We start from the raw sequence: 18,194 nt of genomic DNA, 5'->3' as shown, positions 1-18,194 counted from the left end.
GCATTACCTAAGGATTCTGAGTCCTTGGGGGCAATGGCTTGAAATAGCTTAAAAATCTCTTTATCAGGGCACCTGGGTAGCTCAGTTGGTTAAGCGTCCAACTTCGGCTCAGGTTGTGCTCTCACCGTTCATGGGTTCAAGCCCCGCGTGAGGCTCTGTGCTGACAGCTTGGAGTCTGGAGCCTGCCTCAGATTCTGTGTCTCCTCTCTCTGCCCCTCCCCCACTTGTGTTCTGTTTCTCTCTGTCTCTCAAAAATAAATAAATGTAAAATATAAACAAAAAAAATCTATCATTAACACCTAGGACTGTATCCAAAACACAAGTGTGTTCTTCAAGCTTATTGCCACGGTCTTGCCTGAAGAATGAGTTATACTTGATAGATGATATTCTGATGATTTAGAGACCTGCCCCCAGTCAGATAGATCTCTCTATTTATTCCTGTCCCAGAATGTCTTCTTTCCTTCAAACCATAATCTACAACACCCAGGTCATGCCTTTCCCTGAATACTAGCTGTCGTTCATGTAGGTATAATTTTTGTTTTCTTTGCTAGACCAAAGGTCTTAGGGCATACTCAATGGCTTATTTGTCTCTGTTTTTTTACTATTTAGTTTGGGGAAGAAAACAAAGCCACCTTGTCACAGACTGACCTACCACCTTGCATAACATATTTTCCCCCATTTGCTAAAATGTTGACTTTTATGTTACTGTAATGTGTTCGGGGCCTGGGTTGGCATCTCAAAACTGTGGCCGGTTGATCTCTTGGACCAAGTTCCATAAGCCCTCTTCCCTACAACTGTCTTCTCTGTATAGTGGGATCAAAAATAGTTCCTGATAAGTGTTCAGTTGGTTACAAAGTACCTGTTTTAGGCCAACATTGCAGATTAGTTAATAACAGTGTCATAATGGGGCACCTGGGTGGCTCAGTCAGTTAAGCATCTGACAAGCTCAGATCATGATCTCACGGTCTATGAGTTCAAGCCCCACGTTGGGCTCTGTGCTGACAGCTCAGAGCTGGGAGCCTACTTCGGATTCTGTGTCTCCCTCTCTCTCTGCCCCTTCCCTACTCACATTCTGTCTCTCTGTGTCTCTCAAAAATAAATAAACATTGAAAAAAAAAATTTTAAAGGCTCTTTAAATAGATGAGATTAAACACATCTAGTAAATGACAATCTCAAGGATTTATATAAAAATGCTCCTCCTACACTATTTATAATAGAATTAAACAAAAATTTTTATATGCTATTCAATTTAGAAATGTTTATGCTCTGGGGCGCCTGGGCGGCTCAGTCGGTTGAGCATCCAACTTCAGCTCAGGTCATGATCTCATGGTCTGTGAGTTCAGCCCCATGTCGGGCTCTGTGCTGACAGCTCAGAGCCTGGAGCCTGCTTCGAATTCTGTGTCTCCCTCTCTCTCTGCCCCTCACCGGTCTGCACTCTGTCTCTTTCTCTCTCAAAAAGTAAATCAACATTACAAAAAAATTTTTTAAATAACAGCGTCAAAATGAAATAACTGTTGTAGCAATAGACCAGCAGGACAGGTAGGTGAAGTGAACGTTTTTACTCTGTCACCGGCTAGTATGAATTACAGACACAATTATGTGCTGTAAAGCCTGTTATGTAATTATCAGCTGTGTCACCAACTAGGTCTTGCATTGTTGGGGCAAGTTATCTACAGTTGGTCTCCTTCAACTTCTTGACCTGTAAAATCTTGACCTGTAAGATGTCAAGTATAAGGACTCTGGGCTCCTTGGAAAAGTGTCCGATTCTAGAAATGGGGTAGGAAATAGACAAGATGAATCTGGAACACTTTACAATAAGTAAGTGCTAACGAAATAAAATAAAACACCCAAACACAACAAACCAAACCGTAATGATAGGGGTCTATTGAAGGGGCACAGAAGCCTAATAAAAGTGTTCTCAGTGGCCAGTACTGGAGCAATTCAAGCAACAAAATAGTTAGTGGATTGTAACTGAGTATAAAGTAAATATCCATAACCTCATATTGATATCAGTGACTGAATGAAGAAAGGAAACATGATTTATGAGTTTCCTATTTGTGCTGTAATAAATTACCACATAGTTACTGGCTTAAAACAACACAAATTCATCTTACAGTGTTGGAGGTCAGAAATCCCAAGTGGATCTCACTGGGTAGCATTAAAGTATTTCACAAGATGGCGGCCCCTTGGAGGATCCAGAGGAAAATCTCTTTGTTGCCTTTTTCAGTTCGAGAGGTCACCTGTATTTCTTGGTTGACGGGCCCTCCTCAATCTGCAAAGTCCACAGGTGTCATATTTTGCAACATGTCTCTGGCACTGATTCTCTTCTTTCGCCTCCTTCATCCACTCTGAAGGACTCTTGCGATGGCATTGGGCCCACTGGATAATCCTGGATAATTTCCTTATTTAAAAGTCTTCATTGTATCTGCAACTTCCGTTCCCCCTTGTCACGTATCACATCATATTCTCAGGTTCGGGGGATTACAGTGTGGATCTCCTAAGGAATGGGTCACATGATTCTCCCTCCCACGGGGGGTGGAGACACATCTCCCATGAAGAAGCATTCTCGATGATTTGTGTGGATCCTCTCCCTCAAGCCAGTGGAGCATGAATCTCTACTCCTGCGGTTTGGCTGTGAATGCTGACTTCCTTCCAGAGAGCATCATTCTGAGAGGAGCATAGAACATGACACTTGACAGTGGAGAAAGCAGTCAAGCACACCTCAGCCAGGTGGTCAAGGCCAACATCAGCAGTGATGAGTCACGGTGACAGCATACACGCTTGATATGATGTGACGATGAGGGCACTTGACTTCTGTGGGCTTCCTCCCCAAATTTTACAACCCCATAAAATCATGAAAAAGCAGACAAACCCCAATTGTGAGATATTCTACAGATTTCCTATAGACAGTCAAAACTGTCAATATCAGATAAAGGGCTAGTATCTAAAATCTGTAAAGAAATTATCAAACTCGACACCCAAGAAACAAATAATCCAGTGAAGAAATGGGCAGAAGACATGAATAGACACTTTTCCCAAGAAGACATCCAGATGGCCAACAGACACATGAAAAGATGCTCAACATCACTCATCATCAGGGAAATACAAACCAAAACCACAATGAAACATCACTTCACATGTGTCAGGATGGCTAAAATAAAAACACAAGAAACAACAAGTGTTGGTGAATATGTTATGAAAAAGGAACCCTTGAATACCTGTCAGAGTGGCTAAAATTAACAACTCAGGCAACAACAGATGTTGGCAAAGATGTGAAGAAAGAGGAACACTTTTGCGCTGCTGGTGGGAATGCAAGCTGGTGCAGCCAGTCTGGAAAACAGTATGGAGGTTCCTCAAGAAAGTAAAAATAGAACTACCCTATGACCCAGCAATTGCACTACTAGGTATTTATCCAAGGGATACAGGTGTGCTGTTTCAAAGGGACACAGGCACCCCCATCTTTATAGCAGCACTATCAACAATAGCCAAAGTATGGAAAGAGCCCAAATGTCCATCGATGGATGAATGGATAAAGAAGATGTGGTATATAGATACAACAGAATATTACTCAGTCCTAGAAAGAATGAAATCTTGCCATTTGCAACAAGGTGGAATGAACTAGAGTGTATTATTCTAATTGAAATAAGTCAGTCAGAGAAAGACAGATATGATTTCACTCATGTGGAATTTAAAAAACACAACAGATGAACACAGGGAAAGGGAAGGAAAAATAAGATAAAAACAGAGAGGGAGGCCAACCATAAGAGACTCTTAAATACAGAGAACAAACTGAGGGCTGCTGGAGGGGAGGAGGGGAGGATGGGCTAGATGGGTGATGGGCATTAAGGAGGGCACTTGCTGGGATGAGCACTGGGTGTCATATGTGAGAGGTGAATCACTGGGTTCTCCAATACTACACTGTTGGTCAACTAACTTGAATTTAAATAAAATCTGGGAAGGAAGAAAAAAAAACCTGTCTAGGTCATCAAAACTCAGAAAATTCTGAGGAACTCTCACAGCCAAGAGCTTAAGAAGCCATGAGGACTGAAATGGGATGTGGACAGTTTTCGGTAAAAACTGAGAAAATCTGAATACATGTCAGGCTTTAGTTAATTGTAGTATTTCAGTCTTGGCTCATTAATTATAACAAATGTACCAGACTAATGTTCGATGTTAATAACAGAGGAAATTGGGTGTGAGACATATAGCAAGTCTCTGTACTATCTTCACAATTTTACTTAAAATTGAAAACCGGTCCTAAGATTTAAGTTACTAAGAAAAAAATCCCCAAAACATGCAGACATCAGTCATACGCCCCTTCTCTGATTCCTAAATGGAATTCCCTGACGCCCAGCCCCTGGGAAGCACTATTCGTCATTCTATTCTGTTTTTACAAGTTCAGCTTTTTTAGAATCCACACGTAAGTGGGATCATACAATATTTGTCTTTCTCTGTCTGACTTATCTTGGTTATGTATAATGCCCTTAAGATCCGTCCACATTGTTGGAAATGGCAGGATTTCCTTCTTTTTCATGGCCAAGTAATATTCCACTGTGTATATATAATGTATATAAATGACAGATTTATGCAAAATCTGTAATATACCACATTCACCCATTGATGGACACCTGCTATCGTTAGGGAGTGTAGAGTGTATAATTGACATACAACTCAGGTGTAACAGGGACACCCACAAAATCCCACTGTAATACATTAATAAAGACGTGATTTTGTCCTGGGAACACACCCTTGAGCTGCCGGCCCTTAGACTGGGCGGCATAAGGTTTGCAGAGTTGAAGAGTAAGTTTGGGCAGGGGGTAAGTTAGATCAGTCTTAGTCTCAGTAGCTAGGGAGAAAATTCTGCATGAGCAAAATGTGGGAGACAGAAAACCGCAGAAAATGTATAGGGAACTATGAAAAACAATGCCACTTCTGGCGATAACATGAGCCAACATTTGTGGAGTGCTTGCTTTGTGCAAGACACCATCCGTGTGTTACTGGAGAACCAGCAGATTTGAAGGAAGGTTGTGCCCGATCTTTTTAGATACATGATTCTTTTAAGCTCTTCAGAAATTGCCTGATGATTGTTTACACTGCTTTACTTTTGCCTAGTCTTAATTATTTTAGGGTATAATCATGATAGTGTTGTGCTTGGTCATCATAATTATGTAGGTACTTCATACCCTATGTCGGTGTTCCCTTTTTTATTGCACTATAGTGATATGGAAATTAGGACCACATACCAAAAAAAGTAATTTTCTGAAAAGGTAAACATGTACCCTTAGGAAAAACTATCATGTTGGCTTTGATTTCCAAATTTCAAGTGCACTGGGGATCCAGACACACTTCTGATCTAAAACGATTTGTTGGGACGCCTGGGTGGCTCAGGCAGTTAAGCGTCCAACTTCGGCCCAGGTCATGATCTCACAATTTGTGGTTTCAAGCCCTGCGTTGAGCTCAGAGCCTGGAGCCTGCTTCAGATTCTGTGTCTCCCTCCCTCTCTGCCCCTCCTCCACTCACACTGTGTCTCTCTCTCTCTCTCTTAAAAATAACTAAACATTAAAAAAATAAAAATGGTTTCTTGGATTGAGGTATGTGTTGGGATGTTAGGAAGCTGTGTGCTGGTGTGAGTATGTACGTGGCTGTGTGTGTTCTGTGTGTGTGTGTGTGTGAGAGAGAGAGAGAGAGAATGTGTACCTCATGGAGAGAAGCAGATGGCTACGACAGCGATCTTAGAGTAGGTTGTGCAGTTGTCACAAAAGCGTCCAAAATTTTAGCAGCTTGCGACAACAACAATAGCTTATTTCCCTTTTATGATGTTTGTGTCCATTTGGGGCTGACTGATTGTTCTCTACTCCCTCTTCTTTCCCAAACAAAAACTTGAAGTGGTAGTCCCCATGCGGGACATGCTGGTCTGGTTTTAGAGGGAAAGAAATACGGCAGAGACGCGATGCCTCCTAATGTTTTCGCCTGGGGGTGACGTATGTCTCTTCCAATCACAGTTCGTTGGCCAAGAGTGCTAGGTTAGCAGGTGTGGATGGTAAGACACCTCCCTGGGGCAGGGCATTGGATCTTTTGAGCAAATCACAGGGTCCTTTATAGACAGTGTGTTGGCTGAACATTGCCACACTGGAAAAGACATGAGAGGCATTCATCCCCTTACGTTTGTGTCCTTGTTGACATTTCTATTGTTTGTATCATGATGTCTTCTGCGTTCTCACTGAAAAGAACAATGAACAGCTCTTTTGTGACCAGTCAGCAAAGTTCAAAAGCAGATAGAGGTTGCAAAAGTCGTCATCTGCAGTAAGATATCGTCCTGCTTTCCAAAGGCTTCAGTGACTTGTGATTCTTAAAAATAGTTTGAGAGCCTTCTTTGGGGACATTCAGTTAAGCATCTCCTGGCACAACAGATTCAGGAATTGCAAAGTAGGGAGGGTTTTGCATAAGTCCAAAGAAATTTCATTTTTAGGGGAAGATTGTGCAATAGTCCCCAAGTCAGACACAGGGAAACCCAAAGGTAACTGGACAGATTTTATTGGTGATGCTGGACAAGTGACTCTTCCTCTATGTAGAATGCAAGGGGACGAAATGCCAAAGGTCCCAGCTCTCTGTAATTCCAATGCCACAACCGAAAACTCTCCTGGCATAGAGAACCACCCAGTTGCCAGAAGTCTGTGTTCCGACTACGGAAAGAAGGTTTTCATCAGAGTTAAAACGATGCCCATGGGGTCAAAATCTTCCAGAATCTCTTGACAAGGAGAATGAATATGTATACCTATATACATATCTACAGAGGTTTATCATTTTTTAATACAACATTTCTGGAGGTGTCTTAGGGCAAATAAAAGCCAATTTCATTTTCAACATGAGTTTTCTAAATACAGGTGCAGGAAAAGCATCCAGCATAATTCAATATTAAATTAGTTCCAGCTTTTAAATGCATTGTGATTTAATCTCAAGCTCTCAGAGATTGTGTGAGGAGGTAATATATCCTATCAGCTGAACGTTTTAATAAAAAGGAGAGACTCCTGTAAATCTAATATGATTTGTGTTTTATTCCCAAGAACAGAAATATTTCAATAACCAAATTCACAACAACAAAAAAATGTTTATGTGAAGCTATGCAGTGCCTTGAGATTTTAATAAAAAGCACAAACATATATCAGGGACCTATGCACTTTTAGGTTTATTTTGATTCCAACCAAAGAAAGTATGAAAAGAATTCTTCCTAATTCCAAAAGAAAGAACAAATTATTATTCATATTTCTCTCAGTCTGTCTTCCCAAGCCAATCAGAGCAAACATGCAAAAAATACATGCAAAAAACAAAAACCCTCCTATTATTTTCACTATTACAGTGAGGCATTTTGAAACTGGTAGAAAATTACAAAGAATTAGACTTTGGTTTTACTGTAGTCACAGATACATGGACAACGGAGGATAAGTTGATTGGCAGAACATTTCACAATGATTAGGAAAATCTCAAGCACGTGAAAGTCACATAATAAATGTCTGTGGGATGAATCCTAGGTATTTGACCTCAAGACCACACCCAGTAAGTCAGCAATTCCATATCACTTCATATGTCTTGGAGCAGAAGCCTTCAAACTTGGGGATGCCATCACAAAGTGTGTTCAAAATAGACGTCTGCCGATGACTTCAGAGAAATCCACCGGCTTCCATATGTTCTGTTTCCTAAGGCTTTTGATCACCAAGAATCCTCCTTCCACATTAAAAAGGAATGCCCTTGGGGCACCTGGGTGGCTCAGTTGGTTAAGTCTCCCACTCTTGGTTTCGGCTCAGGTCATGATCTCACAGTTCGGAAGATTGAGCCCCGCGTCAGGCTCTGCATTGACAGTGGGGAGGCTGCTTGGGATTCTCTGCCTCCCTGTGTCTCTGCTGCTCCCTCACTAAAGCTCTCTCTCTCAAAATAAATAAATACATTAAAAGAAAAAAAAAAAAAGGAATGCTCTTGACTTCCCATAGTCGACCTTGTCCCGTATCACCCTCCTGTCCTGTGTCACCAAGGCATGGAATGAACAGAAATTCCAAATGGGGATGTCAGGAAGCCTGTTCGTTGAAGGCTGCATTAATTAGACAGGCTCCCCAGCCTTGCCTGTATTTTCCCTGAGTGCAACTCGATCTGGTTCAGATGTTGTGATTCCAGGTGGGGGGGGGGGGTGGGGGTGGAATGAAGATCAGTGATGCTGATTGCTTCAGATGCAGAAAGTGAATTCATCTGTGGGGGCCCCATTTTTCAAGGTACATATGCTTTGGATGAAACCCTCTGAATGAAGTGTTTCGTGTTATCTTTCAGATCGATGTTCCAGTAAGAGTGAGAGCGTATGTTAAGATGTATGTGTGGAGTATTTATTCGTGGTACCCACTGGCGGCCAAGGCTGGCATCTTTAAAGCATCCATACCTGTCTTTAGAAGGAATGGGTTTACCAGTGAGTTAAGTGATGAGGCATGGGCACTCTCTCATGGATCAGATCCCATTCAGCTTATTATTGCTGAAATGAGCCCATTACTGAATTAGAAGATTAAAGAAGCGTTCCTCTGTGGCCGAGGGACAAAGCGATCAATCACACACATGTGTGATGGCCGGGAAAAGCATTTATGTCCCCTGTAGCCCATTACACAACTTCCCGTGTGATGAAAATAATGCATTTGGCTAAGACACACTCTTTTTGTATTTAAGAAAACAAGTCTACCTTCTGCTTGGAATTTGCACTGTTAAGAGACCCCAAGAAATGTGAACCAATAAATACATACTTAATATGATATCTCATTTCGAAAGCAATACTTTAAAGGTTTTCCATATTCTATCATTTCATTACGTTCTCGCATAAATGACGCGATCATCTCACACTGTCTGATGACTGTGTTTGAGGATTTCCATACATAACTGGCAACAAAGGTAATGGATAATAAAAAGAGGAATTATGAAATTATTTTCTTGCCTTGAAATGTTAAAATCAGCATCTAGAGGATTTTCACTGATTTTCCTTCCCTTTCCCATGCTCTACCTTTTCTGAATTCTCTGCAAAGTAGTTCTGCATTTAGGGTACAGAGTACTCTTTTAAATAGTTTTACTTTTGAAAATGATGCACATAAACCATGAGAAGTGCACATCAGAAGCACAGGTATAAAAAAATGATGGACACCCTTCAAGGACCAGCGACATTGAGATATTTTATTTATAAAATCATACTTAAATTTTAATAATGGAACAGCTATGCATTTGTTTGAAGTTGCTTAAATATTCCCTTTAATATTTACAGCTATTTCCCCATGGAGGTTTCATAGAGGGCCTAATTATTAGATGTAAAGGAATATTTTTCTGGCACTTGGAGGATGGTATAGACTTGGAGTGGGTGGAAAAAAAAACTCATGGCGTGTATGGATTTTGAAATGCCTTTTTTTTTTTTTTTTTGGCTTGTGCAAGATGGGTTTACTGCGGAATGAATCCCACCAGAATCTTTTCCCCATAGCTCACGATTCTAACTAAATTAGATATTGAGGATAACTCCATTGTTTTTTTTAAAGGACATTTAATTAGCTATATTTGCGAAGAAAAATGCAGCAACAACTTACTAAACATGAACAAAAAGGTGAAACATTAAGTACACATTGAACATTAAAGGTGATACCTAATGATGTTTCTGGGTCATACTGTGCTATATGAAATTAATTCAAAATTGCAGTTTGGCAAATAAGTTCTGTCAAAATCTCGGTGGGTGATTTTTTTTTTCTTCAGTTGACAAGCTCGTTTGAAAATTTGTGTGTAAAGGCAGAGGATCTAGAATGAGCAGATTATCTTGACAAAGCAGAATAAAGTTGGCTGGCTTCTCCTTCCCCATTTTATTTATTTATTTATTAAAAAACTTTTTTTTAACGTTTATTTATTTTTGAGACAGAGAAAGACAGAGCATGAACAGGGGAGGGACAGAGAGAGAGGGAGACACAGAATCTGAAACGGGCTCCAGGCTCTGAGCTGTCAGCACAGAGCCCGATGTGGGGCTTGAACTCACGGATTGTGAGATCATGACCTGAGCCGAAGTCAGACACTTAACCGACTGAGCCACCCAGGCGCCCCACTCCTTCCCCATTTTAAAGCATACCATAAAGCTATAGTCTTCAGGACAGGTAGGGACTCATGGGGATAGAAACGCAGGATGGAATATAATTAAAAGAGTCCAGGAATAAATAGAGTCCTGGCATTTATAGTCAACTGGCTTCAGCAATATTGTCTCAAGAATTTAAGGAGGGAACGTTAGCGTTTCAATCAATGGTCCTAAAACAGTGAGATACTCATATGCAAACAATGAATTTCAACCCTAACCTCATATCATACACTGAAAGTAACTCAGACACTTAAAAGGTGAAGAATGACAACTGGTTAGCATTGAGGGAAAAACATGAGAGAAAATCTTCAGGATCTTGGCTTGGGCAAGGATTTCTCAGATATGATATGCAAAGCAACAAGCTTTGAAAGAAAATGGACAAAATCGACCTCATCACAATTAAAAACAAACGTTTGCACTTCAAAAGACACCACTAAGAAAACTGAAAGAGAAGCCACACAGACTGGGAGAAAAGATTTGCAGATCATATTTCTGGAAAAAGACTTGTATCTAAAAAATATAGGGGCGCCTGGGTGGTTCAGTCGGTTAAGCGTCCGACTTTGGCTCAGGTCACGATCTCATGGTTCATGAGTTCAAGCCCCATGTCGGGCTCTGTGCTGACAGCTTAGAGCCTAGAGCCTGCTTCAAATTCTATGTCTCCTTCTCTCTCTGCCCCTCCCCCACTTGTACTCTGTCTCTATCAAAAATAAACGTGAAAAAATTAAAAAAAAAATAAAGAACACTTAACAATTCAATAATGGGGACACAGAACCCGATTTAAAGAAAAAATTTTAACATTTATTTATTTTTGGGAGACCGTGAGAGACAGAGACTCCTTGTAATTTCCACATGTCAGAAGTTCTCAATTTTGCATTTTCTTGCATGTACTCTTTCTAGTTATTTTAAATGTTACGTTTGGGGGGCTCCTGGATGGCTCAGTTGGTTAAGCATCCAACTTCAGCTCAGGTCATGATCTAATGGTTTGTGAGTTCGAGCCCCGCATTGGGCTCTGTGCTGGCAGCTCAGAGGCCGGAGCCTGCTTCGGGTTCTGTGTCTCCTTCTCTCTCTGCCCCTTCCCCATTCACCCTCTCCCTCTCTCTCAAAAAAAAAAAAAAAAAACAAACAAACAAACATTAAAACAGTTAAAAAAAAATTAAACATCAATTTGCCATATAAAATAGCAGTTCCACTCCTAGATATCTACCCAACAGAAAGAAACACCTATATCCTAACGTAAATATTGTGCCCACATGTTCTGAGCAGCGTTCTAATAGCCACCACGTGGAAACAGTACAAGCAGCCACCAGCAGATGAATGGAAAAACAAAATTCGGTCTATCCATACAGTGGAATATTATTCATCCATATAAAAGAATCAAGTACTGGTCCATGCTACAGCATAAATGACTTTGAAAACATGCTAAGTGAGAGTGTCTGCTTTAGACACAAAAGACTGGGCATTATACGAATTCCTTTATACAACACGCCCCAAGATGGCAAATGTAGAAAGACAGAAAGTAGGTTAATGAGACAGAGGCTAGGAACATGGCACCTATAATTAGAACACAGTCTTTCTGGGTTGATGCAAATGTTCTAAAATTGGATTATGCTGATAGTTGCCACAACTCCGTTAAAAAAAATCATCGAATCTTATACTGTGATGAGTTGATTTTATGGGATGTAAATCATGCTTCAGTAAAGCTCTTAAAAATCATGCTTTGGTTAACCAGAAAGTTTGGTAAAGAATCAAAGAGGCAGTAGATTATCCTGGATTGCTACTTAATCAGCCTTGGAACTATGTTATCAAAATTGTAAAAGCATTCGTAGTCTTTAGAACTTTCCTCTCTTTGTTGGAGAAGGTTCCCTAACCATTGCCTCTCATCCAGCCCAGGATGTGTTTCAGGTCACTCACACTTTACTTACAAAATCTTCTTACAGGGAGGAATGCACATTTTTTTGTTCCAGAAATGAGGGAGGACTTGTAACACAGATTTGTGGATCACTCCCGTAGCATACTTCTCCAAGAAGGGCATCCCTTATAAGCTTCTACGTAGTTTTGTCATAAATTCAGTCCATGAGTTCACTTTGAAATAGGTTCTATACTGATAAACCCCGACAAACACAACCCAGAGACAGTCAAGCTAATTTGATTTTTTAAAGTTCTTTTAGGTATTTATTCATTTATTTTTAAAAAGTTTGTTTATTTTGAGAGAGATTTCATGCACATGCATGAACAGAAGAGGGGCAGAGAGAGAGAAGGAGACAGAGAATCCCAAGCCGGCCCTGAGCTGTCAGCGCAGATCCTGATGTGGGGCTTGATCTGAGGAACCACAAGGTCATGACCTGAGCTGAAATCAAGAGTCGGACCCTTAACCAATTGAGCCAACCAGGTGCCCCTTTTTAGATATTTAAATGCAGGAGGATTGTGGGCAATAAATAGATGTTGATATCAAGGTAATGACTATAATAGATTGGGATGTCAGCATCATGATACTTTCTAAGGGACCAGAAATGAAAGTTTTGTAAGGAGAGGTGGTTTCTATAAGACTTGACTCCAATTTTAGGTGGATGAGGGTGGAATTAGGCTGGAGTTTCTAGGGGTCCCAGGCACCTCTCTGCAGCTGTCTTCAACGACCTTATGTTGGTAGCTTGAAATTATCGACAGTGGGGATATTTAAGCCTCAAAAATCAACAAATCAGATTTCCCACCCACCTAGGTGTGCTCATTAAAAGGTGTTAAACCACATAAAATAGAAAATATGCAAGCCTTCTCTGACTACAAAAACACCACAGTTTCACATTTTGGCTTCACAACATGCTGAGTTCTTTTGAGCTACTTAGAACTTCTAGAAGGATGTGGTTCAGACCTTTTTGGAGCTACTGGATCTGGAATATGCATGTCCTGATCGTGTCTATCTATGAAAAGAAGACAATTGAGCTAATTAACCAAAACAATTCAAGCATTATTAAATGTTTTGTCATCTTGTATCTGGAAAATATAAAAAGGAAAATGGTGCACTGCATACCGAATATAGAAGAGAGTGTTTGTGGTGTAGTTGAGGGACCCCCCCCCCCCCCCCCCCCCGCCGCTGCCTGCCATATTTTGTCTACATAGACATTCTTATCTGGTTTAAATTTCAGGTCATCAAGGTAGGTGACTTTATTATATACTTATCTTAAATTCAATGAGTGATAACACTGAAGTAATATTTAATAAGTGTTTCAATCAGAGAGAACATGATTGATAATGTTTTAACTTAAGAAATCCTGATTGAAAATGCTGGTTTTGTTGTTGTGTTTGTTTTTATACTAAACAGGAGCAAATATTGAGTAGTTCTCTAGACACTGGTGAGAAGTGAATTTCATGATTCAAATTAATAAATCAACTGACATTTCTGATTTGTATTTGAAACGCTGTGTTTTAAGTTCATCTGCATGGAACTAATGTCAATTTTAAGTATTTTATTGAAAGTCCTTCTGTGTTTATTGCATAAATGTGTTTCTTCTTCCATTATGGAATTTTATAACCAAAGTGTATCAGTGACATTTCATGAATTTATGTAGATTATAATATGTTAAAATTAGAGGGACATTGAATACTTCATGTGCATTTCTTTTGAGAATGTGGAAAATCTTTTTTAATAATTTAATTTTCTTTTTTTTCAAACTCACATTAGCTCTTTTTTTTTTTCCTTTGTTTTTGCAGTACTACCATTATAACCCCCCAAACTGCATTTTCACAGGATAGAGAATATTTTTCGCAAGTAACATTTTGAATTTGTTCTTCTTGACATCTTTATGTTTTTATGCATTTTGCATCGACCCCCTACCTCATTTTTTTTGAAATCCAAATGTAACAAATTTCAACTTTTTGTGTGACATTTTTTTTTTCTTTTACTGGGTAGTATCTCTCTTCTGGTTTTTTTTGCAAACCTGTTGTTTTTGAATTCTCTTTTTTTTTCCCTTTATTTTCCTTCTCATTATGACCCCAGGAGCCAACACAAAGAAAAACGCAGATGATATAACCAGTAATGATCGTGCTGAAGATGAAGGTATTTTTTGTTTTTTCAAAGCTCGACCCTGATGCATGATTTTATATCTCTCTCTCTGTTTTTTTTTTATTTCAACCTCTTTTTCCTCCCCTTCTCTGAAACGAGTACACTTTTGTGTGCTTTTTTTATTTTCTTCTTGTTTGGAAACCACTGTGCTTTTTAATCTCAATGACCCTGTCGCTGAATGCAAACCACCCATAAGAAGTATAAACATTTCTAAATATGAAGTGAGTTAATAAAAAAATGTTATTTACAAGGCATCGTATGTTTTTCTTTTCCTTTTTCCTTTTTCCCCCCTTTTTTTGGCTTGGTCATAAGAAGAGGAAATGAAATTTTAGCACATGCATGTATACTTTCTTTTCTTCCTTCCAAAGTTATTTGTAAGTTAATATTGTATTTTGGAGATTTGGTTTTCTTAATTCCTTCTACGAGCTGCCAAACTCTGTGAGACACCTTCATAGAACTTTTTGGGTGTCTGGCATTTCTGGTTTTGGTTGTTTCTTTTTGTTTTTTTTTTTCTTTCTTTCTTTCTTTTTTTTTTTTTTTTTAATATCCGGATTCACAGTTAAGTTTCAAAGAATCTTCTCTGGCTCACAGTGAAATACATGAAAAAGTGTTTTAACAAGATCTCGTTTCTCTGCCGCCTGCCTTTTAGCAGCATTTAAAGGGGGTGCGGGGTTGGGGGGTAGGAAGCAGGGATAGCAAAGTTGTGAAAAATGAAAAGGTCAAAAACCTACATCTCTATCTTTTCCTTTTCAACACCACGGCTGTTTTGAAAACTTTTTTGTTACCCCCCCCAAAAAAAATGTTTGGTTGCCATGGAAAGTTGTTTCTTGAAGGATCCCAAGTTGCTGGACAGATCAGCCACTGGAACTAAACTGATGCTTTTTAAACTCTGGAAGAGAGTGGTCTCTAACAACCAGGACCACACTGTACCTGTGCCTTCAGCAGAACAAATAGTGTCAAAGAGACAAGACAGAAAGTGCCAAGTAAGTTGCCAGAAAGACTCCATTTCTGCCGTCCAAGTAGGAAAGTGCACGGACCTCTGTGCATTTGCCTTACAGGGCAAAGGCCCTTGAGGAACATTTGGGTTTTGGGGGGAAACACAATTCGAGGCACAGAAGCAGATGATGACTTCTCCCTGCCAGGCAGCAAGGCGTCCCTGGTGGTGCTGTTTAATCAACTTGGGTCCAAGAAGTTGGGCCAATGCTGGTTTCACACCTGCTTTTGTCTGAACATTGTTATTATTTAATTATTATTGTAACTCCCACGTGTCTCTAGGGCTGTCCCTACCTCTCTTCGCAAGATCTTTTCCGTTGGCCTTAGAATAGCTCATCCGGCACCTGACTCACCCGCCAGCCTCTCTGTTGTGGCGGGCCCCAGAACGCCTGCCATTTTATCTGAATCCAAAAGCGTATTAATAAAAATTTAAAAAGATTGTATTAGATCATGTAAAAAAAAAAGAAATGTATTAAAACAAAAAAATTAAAAATTTAAAAAGATTCTATTAGATCGTGTAAAAAGAAAAAAAAAAGAAATGTACTAAAGCAAAATTTTTTTAATTTAAAAAGATTCTATTAGATCATGTAAAAAGAAAAAAAAGAAATGTATTAAAACAAAAAAATTAAAAAGATTCTATTAGATCATGTAAAAAGAAAAAAAAACAAATGTAGTAAAACAAAAACATTTAAAAATTTAAAAAGATTCTATTAGATCGTGTAAAAAGAAAAAGAAGAAATGTATTAAAAATTTTTTTTCATTTAAAAAGATTCCATTAGATCATGTAAAAAGAAAAAAAATGTATTAAAACAAAATTTTTTTTAATTTAAAAAGATTCTATCGGATCATCTAAAAAGAAAAAAAAAAGAGAAAATGTATTAAAACAAAACCCAAAACTTTTTTTTTTTGGGGGGGTGGGGTTCTCTTACACCAGCCAGGGATATAATTTGCCTCTTACTCTGCATCTCTTATTAAAGCATTTCTGATTCTTAGGATCTGTTTTCCCAATGCTCGAAATGCAACTTTATTCCCATTAAAATGCCCCCTATTCACTGAATACCAATACCCTGTGATATATATTTTTTTACTTTGAATTAACAGGGCATTCGTTATTTATTACTCTTCAAGTTCACGAGAACCTTGTTCTATGCCTTTGGAAAGCTTAGAGATGTTAACCTAGCATTTTCTCTCAGAAAACCCCTTCAAGTAGCCTTCAAAGTCTCTACCACGTCCTGTTCCACAGTGGACCACCCAACAACCTGCACCTGCTAAAAGAAATAAGGGGAAAACCAGCAAATCAGGAGCCAGACACAGGAGTACGTGGTTCAAAACCCAACACCTTTCCAAACACCTGTGTGTTTCAGAATTCCACGTAGTGCTTGATGAACAAGGGATGAAGAAAACATTTTTACTGTATATTTGAATTTTATTTGAGAAAATAAGATCGGTTCTTCTTCTATCTATTCAGGATCTGCAGGGACATGGGAGCGTGACACTTTTTTCTGTATTTGACTGTGACCAGTGGGTTTCTCGAGCCACCTTCCTGAGGCACCCAATGAACTCATTTTGAGATTGTGATCAGAATTCATTTTATTAGCAGCCCCCCTCACCAAATGATAGTGATTCATTTCCTGAAAATTCCTTTCTTGAGATTTCAAAAGCGTCTTGCTGAAGGAGGAGAAAAAACACTTGACTGAAAAAAGGGTGACAATAAATGTACATTGGATACATTTGGGTTTCTTTTGATGACAGACAGATATATACATTATTTACACACACCTATGTGTATATATCTATGGATACATGTAGAGAGATATTCAGAAATAATTGTAAAAGGAATCAGTGTGATACATTAAACGTAAACTTAAGGACTGATTTTAAAAGGTGATTTAATCAATACCTGTTCACAAAGCAGGCTCCACAAATGCACAGATGGTCTCTGAATTCCTGTCCTCACAGACCATTGTGAAACACTGGTTTTACATCGTTACGAAATAAAGTCACAAAGTTATTACCAAGGGTGCCCAGTGGTTGCAAATCTCAACTGGGGTTCATATCCCTCTGAAAATAGGTTGCATGTCAATCATTTCACGTTGAGGTTGGAGTGTTGTGTCATTTCTGTTACATCTGTTTCCATTTGTTTTAATTGTTTAATGTTTATTCTTAGAGAAACAGAGACAGAGACAGAGGAGACAGAGCGTGAGTGGAGGAGGGGCAGAAATAGAATGAGACACAGAATCCGAAGCAGGCTCCAGGCTCTGAGCTGTCAGCACAGAACCCTACGCGGGGCTCAAACTCGTGAACCATGAGTTCATGACCTGAGCCAAAGTCGGACGCTGAGCCCGCTGAGCCCACTGAGCCACCCAGGCGCCCCTTTCATTTTTGTTACTTAAATATGTTGAGATATTTATCGCAGTCAGCAAACTAGAACAAAGACCTTTGCTCGGACATCTTGCTTTTGGTTTTACACGTTTCTGTTCTGTTGATAATTTTTAACCGTTTACTTGGAGTTTGCTACATTCAGCCTCACTGGTTCTCATGTATTCTCATGTTTCGGTTAAAAATGCATCTGTAGGCTCATCTTTGAATAAAGAGGTAAAAACAAATGATCTTTTTGAAGCAGATTGCACACTTCCCGAGATGATGAAACTTATTACGCCGTGTGCTTCTTGAATAAGTCACCTTTTAGGAGTTGAGCACTGTTTAGGAAGTAAGCATTTCATCAAAATCTTCTAGTTTCTAGTGTTTTAGGTAGATAGAGAAATGTACATAGGCATTCATATTACTTCAGATGTCCGTATGCTTGTCAAAAATACCATTTCTGTGACTAGAAAAAATGATAACATTGAGCAGTTTTCTTAGGCGGTCTTACCAAGGTGTATGTAATTCCACATAGATGCATGGTTGATTCCAGTCCAAAGAAGGAAGAACATAATAATCCGTGCCCTTTGTCCGTTGCATAGTATCAGTTCATCCGTGTGATTTTTTTTTTTTTTATTCTATTTCCTTACTTGACTT

General features: G+C 39.2%; 1 protein-coding gene across 3 annotated transcripts in view; it reads left to right on the top strand.

Annotated features, from left to right (window-relative positions):
* Nucleotides 1-18,194, top strand: part of NLGN4X (neuroligin 4 X-linked) — a 313,846-nt gene that overhangs the window by 172,109 nt on the left and 123,543 nt on the right. Inside the window, exon 1 of one of the 3 annotated variants that reach the window (XM_042974581.1) lies at nt 14,130-14,177. The exons of the other annotated variants lie outside the window; for them this stretch is intronic. The gene's annotated coding sequence lies outside the window, so the exon portion shown is untranslated. Of the gene's footprint in view, nt 1-14,129; nt 14,178-18,194 lie in introns of those variants that run through there. 3 annotated transcript variants of the gene reach the window in all.

Source organism: Panthera tigris, chromosome X (genome assembly GCF_018350195.1).
Source record: "Panthera tigris isolate Pti1 chromosome X, P.tigris_Pti1_mat1.1, whole genome shotgun sequence".
NCBI classification, from domain to species: domain Eukaryota; kingdom Metazoa; phylum Chordata; class Mammalia; order Carnivora; family Felidae; genus Panthera; species Panthera tigris.
The sequence above is the reverse complement of the archived record's forward strand: the minus strand, read 5'-3'. Positions and strand labels throughout refer to the sequence as shown.